The following is a 20,566-nucleotide window of genomic DNA, read 5'->3' as shown; positions in this document are numbered from 1 at the left end:
TTAGCCCCACATTTACTACAGTAGACACAGTGTCTAAAGTGCAGATTTTTGCTGATGAAAGATGGAGGATTTGTTCTGTAAGGAGCAAGTAGCCCTTTGCTACTGGTTTCCACTTAAAATAAATGTAGTCCTGTTCCAGTATAGAATGTGGCCAGCTATAATATAGTTTAAATTGCTCATTGGAAAAACACTAAACTGAACACTCTTTCTGATTAATAATTTTTATGATCTGGTTTCACAAAGCTTCTAAGTGTTGTGTAAAATAGGCTTTCTATGCAGAATGGCTGTTATTCATGTTCCTTTGGAAACTGAAATTCTACCAGTATTAAATGCCCATGGTTAATAATGCCTTATAAAGATGCCAGAACCCTAGCATCAAAAGGACCAGCTGTATTTGAAACACTTGCACTAAATGCTGCTTACAAGCTTATATAACCTACTTACATTTTTTTTCACCCAATTTTGATAAATTGGCTTTGCTGTCAGTTAGATGATGTGAAAATATTAGACAAGGGAGTTTCTTGAATTCATTGTTTAAAAAATAATTATTTATGAAGGAGCTGAAGTTGGTTGTTGGAATCAGAACTCACCTGCAAAACAACAGGTGCACAATGAAAAAGCATCAGAGTTTTTTATAGTGTTTTTTATATGTACTGGGATAATGAATGTCTCTAAAATATGTCTGAACTGATGAGACAGACACCATAGCTATTTTTCCCAGAACATTGATACCAGAAAGATTGTTTCCCCCTCAGCATATAACAAATACACAGTAAATGCATGATGGTGGACTTAAAGTGGTTTGGAAGTTTAGAAATTGGATTCAGCATCTTGAAGTTTGGAAGTTTATCTAGACCTCGTTGATTTGTTTTTCTTGGAGGAATACCAGCATTTCCCTTTGGCTAAAATATAGCAATGAAAGTCTTTCTGGCGTAGTTGCACTTACAGCCTTCTACCTGAACTTAGATAATTACTTGAAAAAAAGTGTTTTGCTTTTTAAAGCTGATTCATTACTCTGCCTTTACTGGGTCACGTCTTACCTTTTGTGAATTGACTTTTTTGCCCCTAATTTGTGCCATGAATGGTAGCGTGCTGCAATGCTTCTGCTACTGCAGTGGTAGCGTCAGGTGTTCAGTATTTGTCTGTGATGAAAAGTCTGTGATGCAAAATAGATGAGCAAAGTTTGTAGACTTTGGTTATGTAGTATTTACACCGAATATTCAGGTAAACACACTATCAGGTGCTTGAAGGTGTTCTGTTTAATCACATCGAGGTAAGATATAGCCTGCTACCATTACAGTGATAAAGTATAAGTAGGCTTCACTTCATTTAGCGTGACTTCATTTCCCAGCCAGTCCTGTTTCTGTAAATGCAGAATGTACTTTTTGCTAATACAGATAGAGCCAAACATCGTAACTAATGTGTCAATTTAAATGTAGTCTATGCTTTGGATATATCAAACTTTTTGAAAAATCCAAGGTGAATAGAAATGTTTTATGCTCTTTTTGTTTAAATTTAAATTGAAACAGTTTGTTTTAAAGCAAATCAATATCTCTGCATACTTTGCAATCCAGTGCAACGTTAGAGAAAAGCAAAAGGAACAAAAGCATGCCTAATGTAATTCTTTTTCTTTGTCAGATACAAGAGAGAGATACGAGGTAAACTAACGGTAGTTCATAGAATGGCATTTATTTCTTTACAGTGTGACTTTTAAATGTTGCTGTCTCTTTAAATTCAGTTCAAAGCAAAGAATCAAATTTACTTTTTCATTATTATTTTTGCATTAGAATATGAAAACTTATGGCTGGTTTGTTTTCTTGGTCCCCTCTATTCCTTAGCTTCTGAATTACATTAGACCTATTCATGTTGTGAAACACTGCAGGCAGACACAGTTGTCTTTGTATGCCCCATACAGTGTATTTTCTGTGTTTCTCCTCGTTCTTGCTGTAGTTACCAGGAAAATTTCCATGAGACAGTATTTGATTTTAGAAGTTTTTATACACTTGTGCTACTGAACCCCGTTATGGTGAGAACATAAATTAGCACTGTCATGGGGATAAGTGGCAGGAGAAGGTGAAATCTTAGGAACAGAAGATTCCATTTAAGGCAAGTAATATGGAAATACTGGTAAATGAACCTAAATTCATGACAGAGGTCTGTAAATTGTCTGCACTGGTGAAACATGGTGCCCTTACATCTATAAAGGGACAAAACCTTTTCTGGTTTCCTTCAAAGGTTGCCATAAGCACGGGGGGATTTTTGTATTCTGTTTTATTAACACGCTTCATGAGGAAACAAAACATTTAGAAAATAGTCATTGCAATACTAGTGAAAGAAGAACATATTGATCCTTATCTTAGTTGTTCTCTGTGTCCTTTCCGTAGAAAATGATTCTATTAAAATTGATAGGAGCTCCAGAAGGCCTGCCCAGAGCATATTTCTATCTGCCCTTCGTTTTGAGATTGCAAATCATCGTTCTGTGGTGACTCTGTAGGGTAAAACACAGGATGTGTGCAAAGTCTGAACCTTCCCTGTGCTTTCGGGATGTGCATCGTTGTCCATTTGCACTGTCCGGGAAGAGCTGTGGTTCCATCCAGCACATTTGTTCTCCCGTGCCGGGCTGCTGCTGTGCTAATGTTCCTGTGCCAACCTCGTGTGAACCGTTTTGGTTGATTGATAAGATACCCTGTTGTTTAGCTTGAAACCACATTTCCACATAATAGCTATGAAGCCAGGGGATAAGAACCTTTCATGCAGAGCTGCAGAATGCTGTTCCATATTTTTTGGAAAACTCACAGTTGTCAGGACTCAAGAGAACACTGGCATTTAAATAACATTAGCACCTGATTAGTCTTTGGGTATACATGTAGAGACTTCTAAAAGGTACCGAAATAGCCATGAGGGATGTGTTGCTGACTTGCTGACTGAGATACAAACTTGCAGCTTGTATCAGGAAGCACTGGAAATGAGCAATGAGCATGTTCTACTGAGCCAGTGCATTGCTGTCTAGTATTATTTCTATCTATTACATTTAGTATTGTATTCCCTTTTGCCTTCCTCATTTTTCCCTTCTCAGATATTACTCTTAAGGGTCTAAAAGTATTTGGGAGGTTTTCCAGAAAACTGTAATGTGGTAGATATAAACCAATGCTGTGGTGAGAAGTTTTATTCTGTGATGTGTTGGCTATCTTATAATTAAGGTTGGCTATTACAATTAATTACGATCTTACAATCAAGATCATCCATTGCTACAGTGATCTGATGGCTCTAACCTTGTAGCACCCTCTGCATTGCTGGTTGAAAACTGTCAGCTGCCTTGCTGAGAACTAGCTTCATCCTGCTCTGAGGGACTGAGGAGGAGCCTGTGGGTGATATTTTGCAAAAATCACAGTTACTTAACAGCCTGGAGAAATATTTTTTATACCTTTAAAATAGAAGTGTGTCTGCAGAGTGGAAGAGGCTTAGTAAGAAATAGCATGTCATATATTACTGCCAAAGAAGTCTGTATTCTCTATTTAAAGTATCTGCCCATTAAAGTCATTCCGTGTGCACCTTTGCCTTAGGGACCGAGTTCCTCACAACTTTTTAATGCCCTTAACTTCCCCGCCTGATGGAGATTCCTGTCGGGTGTGTGAGGAAGGAGGGTACAGAGGCAGTAAATGACTTGGGCTAAATGAATCACGCAGAACACATCTGCAGTTTATGGGACTTGGTTGCCTTTCTGGTCCCAGACTGGCATTTCTGTGCAGCACGCAGAGGCTTGTGGTCACTCCAGGCAGGCTTTGCACAGGGGTTGCCATATGCCGTGGAGTTCCTCTTGCACTGAAGTGCTCAGCATTTTCAGAACTGAGTGCATTTATAAAATCATTAATACATTCAGAGACTCTTATTGTGCTACTTAGGCTCCGTCTGAGAAGTGGTAGAGAGAAAAATTGCTATTTCTGTTTTTAGAATACTTGCAGTGAGCTTATACTAGAAAGGTCATCTATGTATTCCTGTGGTGCCTCCTGCCAGGGAGTAGGGTCTCTAGGCACTACCATGAAAACAAATAGTATTTCCTAATTATAACAGAAACCAAGGGTTGTTGGAGATGGTGTATGAGTCATAAGTCTTCAAAGTAAAGTAAATGTTATTTAACATTTACTTTGCAAAACCACTTGGAAACCTTTGCAAGATTGGGTTCTTCACTAGGCTAGACACTTTGCAGACTTTGAGTGAATGACTCTCTTGTTTCATTTTAATAAGCTCGATGACAAAGACAAAAACCAAAGCAGTCTCCACCCTTCCACACAATATAGGTGCATTATATTTCTCAGGGCCATATTTCCAGCCTATTTTTAGTCATTTTCTTTCCCAAATGTCTTTTAACTGTGTTAGGGCATTTTGCAGTGGTAGGTGTGACAAAGTATATAAGGTTTCTGGTACAGCTGACATGTTCGTCCATGTTTCAACTGCTGTACGTCAGCCAGGCAGCTTTTTAATAATCTCTCTCCTCATCTATAGCTGCAATATTTGCTGATAGTCTGAAGAGTTATTCCCATTCTAGCAGGAAGCTAGTTTCTCCTTTAATTTACTGTTACAAGCGCTAGATCCCTGCAGTGCCGTTCTTGCTCTGTGTTTTTTAATTTGTTGCTAGACTTAGGCTTGTTCTTTGTGTTTGTAACATGACGGCGTTCAGCCGGCGCTCCCGGTTCGCTCTCCCGGAACGACTCCGAGTCGTTTCGTCACGCAGGAGCCTCAGCCCGGGGGGCTGCAGAATCGGAAGGTGAATGGGGCAGGAAGCTGGAGGCCTCGGGTGTCTGTTCCTTCCTGGCACAGGTGGGGCCTTAACGCTCTGCCCGGCTCTTCTGCAGCTTGGGACAAGACTTTTCTGGTGTGCGCATGTGTGTCTAGGAGGGGTTTCACTGCTCTGTCCTCGTGTATCTGTGTTTGCCCGTGCCCTCTAAGGCGCCTAGTTCCACCCCTGCTGGGTGGCTAGGCAAAACGGCGGCCTGGGCACTGGCAGAGAGGTTTTCAGCAAAGCACAGCAAGACTTTGAATCTTCAAAGGTTTGAAGCATTAAAAAAAAATCCCAAGAACAGCCTAGTGGGAGTCAGCAGCACTGTGCGCAGTGCCGAAGATGGAGGAGAGTATTCTGACACGTACTTTCTCATCAAGCTGTGTCATTAAATTAAAGCTGAAACCCATTGTCAGGGGCTTTTTTTTTTTTTTTTTTTTTAGAATGTGCTGGAAAAAAATGAAACCAGTTGTTCTAACACTTGCTAAATAAAGCCTCTTATTTAAAATTAGTTGTTACCTTTTTAGAAAAACAATACTTTTAAAGCTCAAGAAATGGAAAAAAGTTTAAATAAAATTTTCATGTGAGATAGGAAAGTAGCTTAATCAAGACTCTAGTTATGCATAGTATCAAGGGAGGTAATTAAGGTGATTAGGGTGTAGGAATACAATGTAGTCCCAAAAAAGCTTTGCATTCAACGTCTAGAAATTTCTCCTTACTTTTTGCATCTGCTCCTAGCCTTCTCATAAGTACATTGTTATTCATTTTTTAGGTGGTATGCATTTGAAAAATAGCTGGTTCCTTATGATTTAAAACTAATGTCTGCAGCATGTATTTTGTAAACAGATTGGATATATATAAAATGTGTGGAAATACACTATTATTTTCTAGTAAAAGATTATTTTGTATTTTCTGATCTGATATTTAAGCAGAACTAAAAGAAAACCCCAGATTCAGGTCTATGCATCTTGATGCATGTGTGATGTGCAGTAATAAGGCCCTCCTAACATACTCTCTTAAAAACTTGCTCAATGAATAATGCTAAATCCCCTCATTAATTTTACATTTGCTGCAGTAAAGCATTAAGACATACCATTCAACTATGGGAAGAATAATTTTAGATATATATAACTTTTTGAACTTTTGGTGGAAAATATGCATAATAAAATTTTGCTACCAGTTATATATCAGTGGGAATCTTGGCTTGTAAGAATTTGGTAAGATCTTAACTGTCAGTAGAAAGTCTCCTGTAGTAAAAATAGTATTTTTTAAACTCCTAGCATAATAAAACTTAACTTCAAGTTAAAGAACACATATCTTCTGTGCTGGTGTCCTACATGACCTGTTTAGGATAGGTTTTCCTATATTATCCTGCCTGATGTTTATAAAGGTAAGAGAGCATCCTAAACCCCAATAGAGTGGGAAGAGCCTTTGCCTTGGTTTTTCAGTATACCCTTATGTTTGCTCTGCTACTTTCTTTCTCTTACTTTTGACAGCTAGAGTCTTGCCTACCATATCTTTGCGCAAAGAAAGCTGAAATACACTCAGAACCTCTTAAATGCTTCTAGTCGTTGTTTTTGAGTGATTCAGATGCTTATCGTGTAGGTAGACATGAAATGTAGCTCTCCCTGCTCTGAGACGAGGAAAGCCTGGGCAGGAAAGCAAAGCTTCCAACGTTGCTGCCATGTTGGGGCTTCATCTGTTACAGGAATGGTGCGAGGACTCCAGCACCTGAAGGAAAAGATGATATCAAGGTAAGTAGTATTTGTAATATACGTTGAAAAGTCATGGCTTCAGCTCTAGTCATTAGGTTTTGTAAATCTCTCTGAGCGAGTCTCACATTTCAGGTGCAATGAAACTGCTGAATAATAATTTCAAAGCCATATATGTTAATTGATATCTCAAAATCCTTCTCTCTGTCACTGACAACAGTGCTTTTTCTTCACTGCTAGACAAAATGTGGTATTTTTGTTTTACAACATCTACATTTTAAAAGGTTTGGCTTCTTGATTCTTTTCTCATGTACTTGCAGTGGAGTGTTGAGTTGTGGTGACTCTTGGAAATGCTTCACAGCACTTTAAAGCCAAGTTTGAAGAAACAAATGAGGAGATTTGGTCTCTTTTGTAGTATCGATGTTCTTAAAGTTCTCAGGTTATAAACAAGGTGGGGGGGGATTGAACAGTGAAATCTGATCCCTGAATGTTATTAAAAGCTTTGTATGAGGCCTAGTGGAATACAAGGCAAAACTGCAAAAAAGCAAGCACTTTGCTTTTCTGAAGAACTTGCTATTACCTACTAAAAGTTATTTTAAGGTTCTTAAATGAAACCCAGCAGGTGAGAATATCTTATGTGGAGTTTAAAGATTGAGCATTATATTATGCTTTCATTAAGGAGTTGTATAGGAGAAAAGATCTACAGCAGGAATAAGGAGAAAGTTCTGCTGAGCTTTTCTCCAAAAGAAGCACTGACTTTTCTACAGAACCAACAGCAGTGGAGCTATTTTTGCCTCTCTCCAGCACCATTGAAATTAGCCATGATATATTATTATAGTTTTCAGCCATAAATATGGGTCAAAAAGCTGCATTTTTCTTGCCATTTGCTTTTTCTGCTTGAAGTTCTCTCACAGTCTAGTGAGATACCAGCACTGGAAATTCAAATCTGGCAAGAGATGATAAATAAATAAATACGTGAACAACAAGAAGATGAAAAAGAGGGCATTAAAAATTGCTACCTTTTGGCTTAACTCTTTTGATACCTTTAACAAAAATGCTTTTCATAAAGCGAAGAAAACTAACAGTAATCTGGGCCAAAGTGTTTGACTGGAATACCGGAGCAAAAGAGCTCGGATACGAGGGTGCAATCGTGAGCCCACGGAAGGTTTTGGGCAGGAGTCGGTGGCCCTCTTATCCCACTGTGGTCCATCCAGCCTTGCCACCTAGTTCCCACGTCCCCAGCTGGCACAGGCCGAGGGGGCAAAGGAATAGAAGAAGGGATTTCCTTCGTGCGCCAAAGCCCGGTGCTAAGCTCCTTGGGGGACCCTTACAGAGATTTTAGTTTGTGCCTTAGGTGTGGCAAAGTCAAGGGCAAAATACTCAGCAAAATTGCTCTGAAGCGCTAGCTCCAGCCTTCTGCCAGGCTTCCCTCTGCGTGCCACACAAGCGTGACTGGTCATTTCCGAACAAAACACTCTTTCAGAGATGAGAAATGTTTTGACATTTTCTAAATGTAGGGTTTTGACTTCTCTCTTATTTCCAGATAACATTTTGTTAAAAGAAGAAAAGAAGCTATATTTTAAGACACAAACAAAAAAATTTTGTTTGAATGGCATTTTCTTCAATTGACCCCAAATTAGATTTTTCATATTTCTTAGATTTTGCCAGAAAAAGTTTGTTTTCTTAAAAAAAAAAAAAAAAAAGACTCAATTCAGTTGAAATGGTTTTTCTGCATTTCTGATGCTTGTCTGCCAAACCAGAAAAACATTATTCACTGAACTCTCACCCAAAGTATTTAAACACAGGAAATAACAGTACTGTATAATTTGCCTTGCCCATGTAAAAGCCAAGAGAACAGGCTTTATATCAAGCACAAAAAGCATGTATTCCGTGACAGTACAATACATCTGACTACGGCTCATGAAGAAAACATTTATTGTTTCTTATCAGAATTTGTAACACAATCCCCCCCCCCAATCTTCCTCAGCAAATTCTTTTGCTGAAAGAAAGGTTTTCTTTAACTTGTACGAAGGAAGAATGCCTCCTTGAAATTTTACTAGGAGTAAATCAGGTAACCTTTCTTTTCATATTAAATTATTCTCCAAATATAAGAGAGTTGTGGAAAAAACGCCGAGTTTTCATTTGAGAAATTTATTACTTGTTAAAATTTCCTATATAACAGTTTCCTGGAGTAGACGCATCAATATATTCAAATGGTATATTAACCTACATAATTTTTATTTTATTGTCATATCATATGAAAAAGTATTTTATTAAAATGTGTCATGAGTCATGGCCAAAGTTGTTCTCTTTTTCTCAGGAAAAAAAAAATGAAGAAAAGTTTCCTTTTAATGAGCAGCATGTAGGTTATAAAATCCTCAGCCATCATCTTTCTCGCTTGCAGAAAGAGATACGGTGGGTAACTGTCTTCACAGTGTGAGAGGAAGCACGTTATCATATAGCAACTTCAACAGTATTTCCTTTTGGGGCTTCCATGGCATTGTATCATCAGGTAGACTTCTTATGCTAATAAGTCAGTTATGCATAGGACTCACTCTTAGTTGTTGTGTAATGGTAAGGACAAAAAAATTTCTCATCCAAGTAAAACTTAGAGGGCCAAGGAGAGGGAAACCGAGGAAAGGTTATAATGCAGAAGGGAAGGGCATGTTAAGCCTGAGGGACAGAAGAAGAAATAAAGTTTCACAGCACCCTGTGTGCTGCTCCTTGTGTTGCCCTTTTTACCAGAATTTTAAGGCTGGAACCATTTTTGTAACTGTAGAATTCCTTATTTCCTTATTATGATTAACACATATTTTGTCTTTATTTACAACGATATTATTTATTTCTTTTCGCCTAGGCTGTTTTATTTTTATAGCAGTTTAATTTTATATTCTTAGGTGGATGTATTTTAAGTCAGCAAGTGTAGATCCTTTAAATTGTACGATACAGCACTTTTAAATTTAAGTCAGTATTTAATAAACACTTTATGTTTTAAAATGTTTATAATTCATGTTTTGAAATTATGTATATATTTGTATTTTCTGCTGTACTAATGCATAAACACATAAAATAAGGAATTTCAATCAAAATGTGGATCCTACTTCAGGAAAGCACTTAAGCATGTGTTTAGCTGGAAATGAATTGAGAGGCATTTTCTGAAGCAGGACTGCGAGCTACCTAATTCAGCGCGAATTAATGATGTGCTTAGGAGCTCTGGTGGATGAAGGGCATGGCTGGCGGTGCCAGGGCGGCCGCAGCAGCCGGGACGCGCGCAGCCGGGCACCTACGCTGCATAGCCCAGGATCGGGTTGCCCTGAACTCTACGTCGTGTGACTCCTCATGCCACAGCTGTGCCTGGGTGGTGTGGTCGCACCCATGAAACTGTGTGTAATGGAAACCTGCCCACGTGGTGGAGTCGGTTTTCTTTGTTGTTGTTGTTGTTGTTGTTGTTGCATCTTCGATAACCGACCCTCTGTGTTAGAGGGTGAGCCACAGAGTTTTCAGCAGTGCACTAGGGAAATGCACAAATAATCCCTTTAGAGTGGTCTTCACGTGTCATTGTGAACGCGAGAGATCTCTTGGCCCCTGCGCCACGAGCCCCTCTGGAAGGTCCCCGGCGCTTGGCCACTAACCTGAAGCCCTGAGCGGGGCTGCCGCTCCCTCCACCGGCGCTGCTCCCTCGGGCGCCCTGCGCTGGGGCACCGAGCCAGCCAGGCCTGCTGCTCCAGGTGGAAGGGCAGAGAAGAGCCAAAAGGGAAGGAGCTGTGGAGAGCTGTGCTTGCGGCTTCCAGTGCTGTGGGCAAAGCCATGGATGGAGGCTGGAGGTGTGAGCTGGGCCCCGCGTGGCTGTGGTGGCAGTGGCATGGCACCGCGGGCAGCTGGCTGCTTTCATCGCCAGCGCAGGCGATGCCAGCGCCCTGTGTGCCACCACCCGCTAGGTGCTGGGTGGCTGTGACACCCTGACTGGCCAGTCTTGGGCTGAGCATCTCAGAGCTACATAAACAAGGACCGGACAAGCAAGGAAGACCTGTAATATGGTGGCCTTCTCTAGGCGTATCGCCTAGGTTTCCTCTGCAATCAAATGACAGACACTTTCAAGGGCTGGTTCATTAGACCTCTCTTGGATAGGATGAATTACTCTGGAGCTGCCTGTTTGCATTGACTTGGCATTCGTTCCAGTGAGCTGCTTGGATTAGGCACCTAATTTTACATACCTAAAGTTAGCTGAGATAAGTCTCTCAGAAGTGCACAAGAAAGACTTCAGCATTTCTAGTGCTGGAAAAAAAATGTTGGAAGTAAAATGTTACTCATTACCACTTCTAGTTTTTTTACGCACATGAAAAGTCCTTAAATGGTTCTGAGTGCAGTAGAGATCTTGGTGGAGGACTGTGGCTTAACCTTCTAATGACATGGGATATTCAGGTTGGCATTAATGTTTATTTCATGAAAATCACTTACAAAAAACAAAGTATTGGAATCATAGTATCTTAAAGTCGAAATAGGACTACATGAAATGCAATTTAGCAAAAAGCTAATTGCACTTCAAGAAAATATCCTTGACGTTACAAGAGGTTTAATATTATGAGTCATTAGTGATATTTTCCCGACTAGTCTTTTGAAAAGTTCCCCCTTGCTGTTCAAGTGAAAGGACATTCTTTTCTGCTAACTAAAGAGCTGGGCAGTTAAGACCAAAAGGCATTTACACTGTCATTCAAACTGAATGTCATTTCTTTTTTTTAAAGCAAACACCTATGGGTCACAAATTGGCGCTTTGAAATAACTATTTTCTAGTGTGTTTGGGGGGAGTGAAGGGAATGGAGTAAAAGGAAACAAAATGCTCTTTTAGGAGATAATAACTAATATTCTTCATACACCCCATGCTTGCAGTGTCTAGTTGGGGAAACACAGTACATCTCCACGCTCTTTTGTAATCTAAAATACAAGCTTTGCCTGTTTGCCTAGCTGCAGCGCTCTGTTATTGCTCTGAATTTCAGCAAGACACTGCAGAAATGCAGAACTGGTTCGAATGATGCCACAAAACTCTACATGTCTATCAAAAGCCTGGTGAATTCGCAGCATAGAGGGACAGCACAGGAGTTCAGAAGCGGTATCACCAAGTGGTGTGAAGCCTTTTAGACAGGACAGGAGTTTAATTAGTGACCTGAGATGCTCCATCAACAAGAGCAGGGTTTGGTACTCCCAGTACATCAGTGGACTTAGAAGGACATTCGGTTTGGGCATCATCCTTTACTTCCTTGGTGTTGACTTGACAGAGTGTAATAACTGGGAGAGAAAACATGTGCATTCATTTAAATGTGCATTGTGCCTGTTGAAATCATTGAGGCTGGTGCAGCCGTATTTGTGAGCTGCAATGGTGCTGGCATGGTGAGGCCAGTGTCAGAGCCATGGAGATGCAGTGCTGGAGGTTCGTGGAAATTGCTGTGCAGAGATTATTATACACTAGATTTCCTTTCCTCCTATAAAACAGCTAACACACAGGTCGTCTCTAGTCCTGTCAATAAGCCTTCATACCCAGACTGTATTTGGCTTTTCTTTTCAAATGGCATACAAATATGTTAAAATGTAGATATTTATCCTCAGGAACTGACTTTATCTAACTTCAGACAGATGAAATCTTGTCATACTAGAGGTGTAATAAATGACCAGTATTGACCTAGATTGGATGTGATCTCGTGTCAAAAGTGAGGAGGTCCGTACGGCATAGGAATTTTATCACAATATTTTCCTGAGCCTGTTTTCACAAGTGAAATTAAGCTACCTTTCAGTAAAATATAAAAGACATAGAGTATATGCATGTAATTATCTGTTCTTGCCCTTTTATCCAAAGGGAAATTGTACTCTGTGAGCCATTTCTTTGTAGGATTTTCTGCCGGAAATCCTGCTGGATGATTTCTTTGTTAACGACAAATACGAATAGGTTGCAGATTTGGAGGAGAGCAAGAACTCACACTTAGAGGAACGTTTTTGTATAAAATGATTGATGTTATACTACAGAGAATCACTTTCTGCTCTAGTAAAGTAATGATTTCTCACTTTCTTTGTTTATGGGGTAATACTGATCATGGTAAACTCGAGATACTTTATTTTTTCTTTCCTCTGATAATGTGAGTGAGATACTGTTACATCCCTCAGTAGTTAGCACCTTTTTTCCTAACTCCCTGTATGGTCTGTGACATAAGAGTCTATGCTGACGAAACACCTTTTCAGATTGAATTTTGGTTCTTTATCTTTCCCTACGCCCTTTTATTTAAAGAGAAAGAAAAAGAAGGTCTTCTCTTGCCACAGCAATAATCTTAAAGCAGTAGGGTAATAAACTGTTGTATAGAGCTCTTTATATATAAACTATTTTATAGAAACATGAGAATATTGTTGTTCATTCCTGCCAGTGACAAAGAATTCAAAATATTACTGTAGAGTGTTTGTTTATTTAGTTGCAAATATGTTACAATGGTGTAATAGTGTAAAGCCAAAATCAGGAATATTCAAATAACTGAGAGGAACTGAAGAATCTTTAGAGAATATGGAAAAATAAATAAATGACTTAATAATACTAGAATTTAATTTAAGACATTTTTCTCTCTTGAAGGCATGATATTAGTGTTCACTGTAAATTAGTTCTGTGTTGCTATCCACCAAAGTTCTCAGAGCATAAGAATATATATACGTGCACAAACATGTTTATACATATATAAACAGATAATACCTATTTTCATTTATACTTCCGAGCAATCAAGCACTAAGTTTTCCTTGATTTTGCAATTGCAATGATGTATCAGTTTCAGTGTAGCAAGCATAATGGTGTAAAATATTAAAAATCTCATAAGTTATAAATATTCATAGATCTTATTCAAAAGGTGTGCATCCACAGACCACCAGGATGCTGAGTGTGAGTCCTTATTTGTATGGAGAAAGAGTCATGTAATTTTTCTCTACTTCCAGATGACACATCCAAACAGAAGAGTTTTAGGGATTATCAGCACTATTTTTTTGCTTGAATCGGGATTCTGAGGCTTCCTGAATTCAGAATTCTGTACTCTCTTACTGCAGATCAGGTGGTCCATAGATCTTTTTCTAAATTAAGCTGTAAGTAATGCTAATGAGTCCTGCTGTTATATACTGTATCAAAACTTCCTGTCCATGCTGTCACCTTTAGAGATCAGATATAAACTTTGCATATAGGCTTTATTATGGGAAATACAATTTCACTGTAAAGCCCATGGGCAAGCGCAGGAAGGAATGTGAGCTTTGGATCAGCTCTGCAGCTGGCCAGGTGGGGATTGGCGAGGGGTATATGTTCCCAAGTTTGAAGGGGCATGGAAAAGATCTGTTTTCATTTCCTGCCATAAGTATGTTCTCAGGGAATTTGTGCGTTCCCGCTGGCAGAGGATGATCTGCTTGGATTACCATTCAATATATATCAGTCCATCTCCAGAGGATTTCTCAAGTGTTCTTTGTTTTTCTGTGAAGCCTTTCTTTTTCGGTGATTCTTATGAGCGACCTTTTTGCCAGAATAATATTTTAGTACAGTATTAGACTACGTGCATTTGGAATATATTGGATCTTTTTAGAGATCATTTCTCATACTTACCAGCTTTCATTCTTCAGAAAATTTATTTGCACATATATAGCTTTAAAGGAGCTGCTAATGGAACATCCAGAGCAGGGAGCAACCAAAATCCCACCCTAAAAGGACTACAAATTCAGTTCTGAAAACAAACGTCATAGCTGAGGAAGCTTGCGACAAGAGTTTGTTCTGAAATGCTGCTCGTCATCTGCCCATTTTTCAAAATGAAATACAGTGGTTGACTAAAGGCTGAGGAGACTTGGATTGCAGAGGAGCAAAGAAACAATACTTCCAACCCTTATCAGGTTTTTTTTCACCTATTGCTACTAATTGTTGTGAGTGTGGTGCGTTGAGTTGGATGCTTGGTTGAACTTGAGATATTTTGAGAAACGTACTGGATTTGATCAAACTGTTATTAGGGATGTTCTTCAGATTCAGGATGGAAGTTCAGGTCAGAGAAGTTAGAGAAACTGTCTGATTCACAACAGAGCTGGTAGTTGCTGGTCTCAGATGAAAGATGTCATCTTTCTGCTGGTTAGTCTGAAGTGCTGGAGAAATCTCCTTCATGAAAACAGAAGTTTCATTTTCTTTCCATGTGAAACTGAAACAAATTATGAAACCTATCTTTTTTGTGAGAAGGAGTTGTTTTACACCAACCCTACCAACATTTTGACGCTTTTCTTTATTAACTTGGGTCTATGTGGTCTTGATCGGTCTAGGCAGGGTTTATAGACAGCCTCTGAGCTTTGGGCTTCAGAAGCAGACCTCATCTGTGCCCGGCTCCTAGAAGTTCCTGCCCGGACGCCCACTGTTGTTGTGTGGGATCTGAAGCCAGGGTTACCTTCCCCAACTAGCTAAGTCATCTTCTCAGAGTCTTACCAAGGTCAAGACTCACTGGTATAATGTTCCTCCCTGAATTCTAAATGAAAAATTGAGTAAGGAACCCAAAACCTCTCTAAATGGATTTCTAAATGCATTCCACTTTACCCACTAGAAAACAAAACACAACCTGGAGACTTGAGAACCCATTCAAAATGGTATGCAACTGCCTGTAGATGAGCTCTGCCCATAAGCAGTTAAGCTTCACATAGTTGATTTGATGATTCAGGATCCTCTTTTCTTCAGTTCGATCTTGCTTTTCATTGTAGTGAGAGTGCTCCTCAGAAATGACCTTGTTTTTCCACGGCTTTCCAGGCATCTGTCTTTTGTGATGCTCCTGACCAACCTTCAGGTGCTATCGGATGATCAGTTGCTGTTAGTAATGGATGATGTCCATGTCATATCAAGGTACAATTACATGGAGAATTTATAAGGCAAATTATAACATAAGACCTATGTTCTTAAGTTTTATAAATACGAATTTTCAGATTGCTTCAGTTATCAAAGCCAAAGATTTTTTTAATGGTAAGTTTGATTTAAGGTTTCTAGGTTTATATTTACAATGAGAACTTTGTACCCCAAAATATGTATCCACGTCTTGGGTACTTTTCTGGTTTTTCTCCTGGTAGTTTCTGAGCCTTACAAACATTAATAATTTTTACGCACACAGCAGCTTTATAGTCTAAGTAAGCATTAATATCTTGTTTTATTCTGGGCAACTGAGTATTGGGATATTGAATCACCTGCTCAAGGTTAAAAATGAAATCTGGGAAGAGCCAGGAGTTTAAAATAGTATGTATTAATCTCAGGGCAGTTGCTTATTTTCATGAGGATATATTTTGCTTAAATACACACATGCACACAGTAAAAATACGTGAATTTACTGCTTTTTTACTGCTAAAAACTTTCTGTAGAAGTGGTAGATGAACTCTGCCACCCTGTGTGTAAGGTAAACCAGAGAGCGCTAGTTAGATTTCATTTTGTTTGAATGAATGCGCTGTGCTTTGGAATGGAGATTCAATATGGAATTAGTATTTCTGTGCCTATTTTTGAATGTGCAAGATGTACTTTTCCTCAGAAGTGTAATAGTCCAACTGAATTTCCTCCCTGTACACTGCAGCACTTGCACAAACCTTATTGAAAAGACAATGTAAAATTGTGCCTCGAAATGAAAGCCTTCCAAAGTTCAGTGCCTGGCTTTCTAATCCTCCCGCACGTTTCTGCAGCGCGCGGGAGCCCTGGAGAGCGGCCGAGGCCGGTGCTGTCTACCTGATGATTATCACAGACTCTCCATGTACTGGAAGGGCAGAAGCTTGTTCAAGGCTATAATTCACCCTGAGGACTAGACTGTATCTGTCCCTTCCTATTTATACCGTCCACAGAGTATCATTTTTCTCATGACCAGAACCACATCATTTCACGTAGGCTATCCCTATTACCTCTCAGGATGTTTAGGATTTTGTAAGTTATAAACAGTATCTTGAAGTCTATTTGGAACTTAATAGGCAGGCTGCACTGAGCACAGCTGTGATATGTTCTGATGAAACACCAGCTCTTTAGAACATAGGTGGTTTTCAAATAAATTGCAGCAAGCCTAAGCTCAGGGCGTCACAGACACGGATTGTTCTGGTGAGCAAAAGACAATTTTTCCAAGCACAAGTGGTGAAAAGCATCTTGGCAAATGCTGCTCTGAGAGTATGCTGCAACTGGTGGGTATCCAGTAAGACACTTATGGTGGGCAGGCAAATGAGCTGAAGTATTTCTGCCCATCTTTGAGTTTGGCCCAATACTTTACAATTTCACAGTGAGCAACACTTGAAGATACCATTAGGCAACCTAGCCTTTTTGGTTATCCCAGGCTGTTTAATTCAGTCCACATTTCTTCTTATCAGAGTTAGTGCATGGGCAGGGCAAGGAGCATTAACCACTCACTAATCCATCCACTGTTTTTTCTCTTAAATCCATCTAAAATCTAAAACCATAAATATATATATAAAATATAAACATATCCATCTATATATATAAAATATAAATATATCCATCCATAAAATATAAATATATCCATCTAAAATATAAAAAATTCAAACATTGTACAGTAATAAGTTGAATTACTCGCTACTTTGAAATGCTTGAAGAATTCTTATCAGTAGTGTTTCTCTTGCTGAACCTTACTGGTAAGCTTGTTGAAGAATAGGCTCTATATTCCACTAACCAATCCAAATTAGCATTCATCATATTCTCAAATCTCTAATTATTGGTTGATCAGTCCTAAATTAATTGTTCTATTGTTTTACCTGAGATGAGCATCAGGATCCATGTTATATAATCCTTCACATCATGTGTTAATCTTTTTATAGTTTAGGACCATTAATATTTCAGATTTTCCTTAGCTTTTTGAGATTTGTTAAAAAGCAGAATTACTGGACTGAAACGCCCATCAGTGAGCTCCTTTAAGATTCTTTTCTGTCTTTTGCTATTTATTTATAATACTGAAATATTTTCCATTATATGTATTTTCTGGGCCACTGTTGTCTATTAGATGAAGATCCTTCATGTTTATATAGTAGGATTCTTGATCAAAGATTACTTTTAAGACACTGCCAAACCAACACGCACTATTTAGCTTTAGCAGCATCACATGTGTATACTGTATTTCAGTTACAGAAGGTTTTGATGCATTGCCAGAAAAGTAAAGAAACAGGAGTCCTGAAAACAAGTTTCTGAAAGGATGTATTTTTAGTATCTGTTAGACTGAGGAGTTTTTTTGATTTATTTGAGGAGGCAAATGAATGCAGGGGGAGAGAGTGAGTTCTTTGAATTATCCTTTGATATGAATCATTTGGTATCTTATAAAGACATTTCTTCACGTACTTCACTTTTTCAGCCTTTGCCCATCAGAGTCAGTTTGTTTAAGGACCTGAAAGAGGCTTGAGTTTGCATTGTATTTGCAAAAGAGTATATGATTGCTTTAGGGCCATATCAGTTGTCCTGCCTAAGTTGCATGTGTATTGAATAGGCGTCTTCTGTAGCAAAAGCTGCAGTGTGTCAGATCATTCAGATCTTATACATTCCTTAGTGAAGGTGTACAAGAAGGTTAAGTACAGAGGAAACCTTCATGTGTACTGCTCTGACCTGTTGTACTCGCTAATGATACCCTGGGTAGTCACCCAGACCTTGCGTGAGGATCTATGAGGCCAGTATGCTGGTAGGAAGTAAATTTGGTTTCTCTGAGACAATTCAATGAAATACAAGCAATCTCTTAGGAAAAAAATTTGCCCAGTGTAGCTGCAGGTCAAGATTTTCACTAACAAAGGGAAACAAGTGATTTTCTAACCCTTGTAATTACCAAGACAAGCTCACTTGCATAGTGATGAGTTGAGATCTTACCTGAATCTGGAACTGACTTGAAACTCTGGGTGAGACAAGAGAGGATCTCCTTCAAGCAGGAGAATCACCACCGATTCTTGTTGCCACCGTAGGTTTTCTGAGGGAAAAAGATTTATCTTTTTGCCCTCCCAACCACACTCTGGGAGGAGGGGAAGCAAAACAGAAAGAGCAAGAGCCAAGCTTGTGACACTGCACCAGAAATCTCAGTTGTCCTAATTTGGTTTTGGGGAGAAGGCAAATAGGAATGTCAAAGGATGTGCTCAGTTTATTGCTTGGATTTCAGCACCATATGTGTGTGCAGTTAGAGTATGTGAATATTTGAATGCTTGTGCTGTGGCTTTTGTCTTTCTGTAGCACCTAGACGTATTGAGGGAAGTTGGGGATCGTTGGGCTGGTGTTGCACGTGAAGTGTTGGAGACCATTCCTTCCCCCACAGCGTCTAAGAAGGCATGACAAACGGGTGTAAAAATAAAGAATGTACGAGGGAGAACAAAGCAAATATTAGAACTATTTAGAAAGAAATAATTAGGCAAGTTTAATGCTTCAAATGAAGATTTTTCTTGAAAAAAAATCAGTCCTGGCTCTTGTGACACTTGCACACCTTCTCTCTCTCTCTCTCTCTCTCTCTCTCCTTCTCCTTCCTCTTCCCCTTTGTTTTTAGGGCAGAGGTGGGGAATGGATGTTAAAGTAAAATTTAGGAAAGTAGTACTTTTCCTACTTGAAAGGAAATATAAGAATATGTTTTTTGAGTTACAATTTCAACCTTTTATAGAATTTTATAGATAAACAATACTTGTGGAGAAAAAAAGAATTGGATTTTACCATTTAAGATAAAACCATATTTATTCCAGTTCTAATGCATGTTGATACATGCATTTACAAAGTCCTAGTAAGCAAAATAAATGTCAAATCTCCTTGTTACTGGTTTTCAGTTGGCAGTTCATCATGGGTTTCATGATTAGAAGGGATTTGAAGGATGATGAGATCTTGGTTTTATTTTTACAAAATATGTGTGTGTCATACATTTATATGCAAATGAGAAAAATCTGCTGTGTGACAAAAGGAGAAAATTGTCTTGGTGCTTTCTGTTTCAAAGAGATGTTTGATGATTTATCATATTTACTGCAGTATATTGTTTCAGCTAATACCATACCTACTTTAAGAGGTATAAAGTCCTTTCAAATTTCTTTACAATGCTTGTGGTCAGCCTTGCATGAAAAGGCCATTTGTTCTTCCCATATTAAAGCTTGTGCTTTCATGTAGTTCTGAGAATTTCCTATTACTGTAAATTAATTTCACTTCATTAAGTGGTTGGGTCACAGGCAAAGGAATAATAGCATTCAGAGACGCAGGAGATTACTAGTTTGAATAATGGTAAATTGGCACCCACCCGCTTGCTCTCTAATACTGGGAAGAAGCTGCTGGCTGTCAGAGCCATTTCATTAATCATAAAAGCCTACGAATGTGAACTTTTAAGTTAGACAGGGTAAAATTATTATCAACACTAACAGTATTTTACAGTGTGGAACAACGGCTTCCCGTCCCTGTGGGAGATGGGGCCACGGTGGTAAAGATTCAGCTGCTGCGTTACACGGTTGTTACTTCGGGTCACTTGCGATTATTCAAAGTCATCCGTTCAGCGCTGCTGCGTTATGCGTATAGGGCCCGGTTGTGAAGAGAGGAATGCAAAGCATGGAGAGTTTCGTATTTAGATATTAATTTGTCCTCTCATGTAAATCATTGTTTCTTCTGCCAAGATACTGCCGTCGCACTAGTTTTCTCCCAGAGGAGAGAATGATAAGGTCTAATGAAAACAGTTTGATGAAAACGGATAACTGGTGTTTATTTCATATTCTTTCTTCTGGGCCTCGCCCGATTCTTACTGAAAACCACAGAAAAGGCTCCTCCTAATTTCAGTGAGCTTCTGATCAAAACATAAAAGAAACCTCATGGTGCAGGATCCACCTTCCGGGCTCCCTGCCCTCTCTAGCCCTCCCCATTGCCCCATCTCCAACTCCAACTCGCTGCTTAAAAAACGGGAGGGAATTTCAACGACCGCTTTTTTTTTTTTTTTTTTTTTTTTTGGCATCGTCGCAAGCTCCCAGTGCCGCCCTCCCTGAGCGCGTTTGCTCGGCTCGGAGGCGTGAGGGTGCAAGGAGAGGGCCAGGAAGGCGTGCGTCCGTGACGGGGCTCCTGGGAGCCCGCGCGGCCCCGCTGTCCGCCGGG

General features: G+C 39.3%; 1 protein-coding gene across 1 annotated transcript in view; it reads left to right on the top strand.

Annotated features, from left to right (window-relative positions):
- Positions 1-20,566, top strand: part of GRID1 (glutamate ionotropic receptor delta type subunit 1) — a 559,243-nt gene that overhangs the window by 390,106 nt on the left and 148,571 nt on the right. The window lies entirely within an intron of this gene.

Source organism: Apteryx mantelli, chromosome 7 (genome assembly GCF_036417845.1).
Source record: "Apteryx mantelli isolate bAptMan1 chromosome 7, bAptMan1.hap1, whole genome shotgun sequence".
Taxonomy (NCBI): domain Eukaryota; kingdom Metazoa; phylum Chordata; class Aves; order Apterygiformes; family Apterygidae; genus Apteryx; species Apteryx mantelli.
Note: the sequence above shows the minus strand (reverse complement) of the source record. Positions and strands in the feature narration are given on the sequence as shown.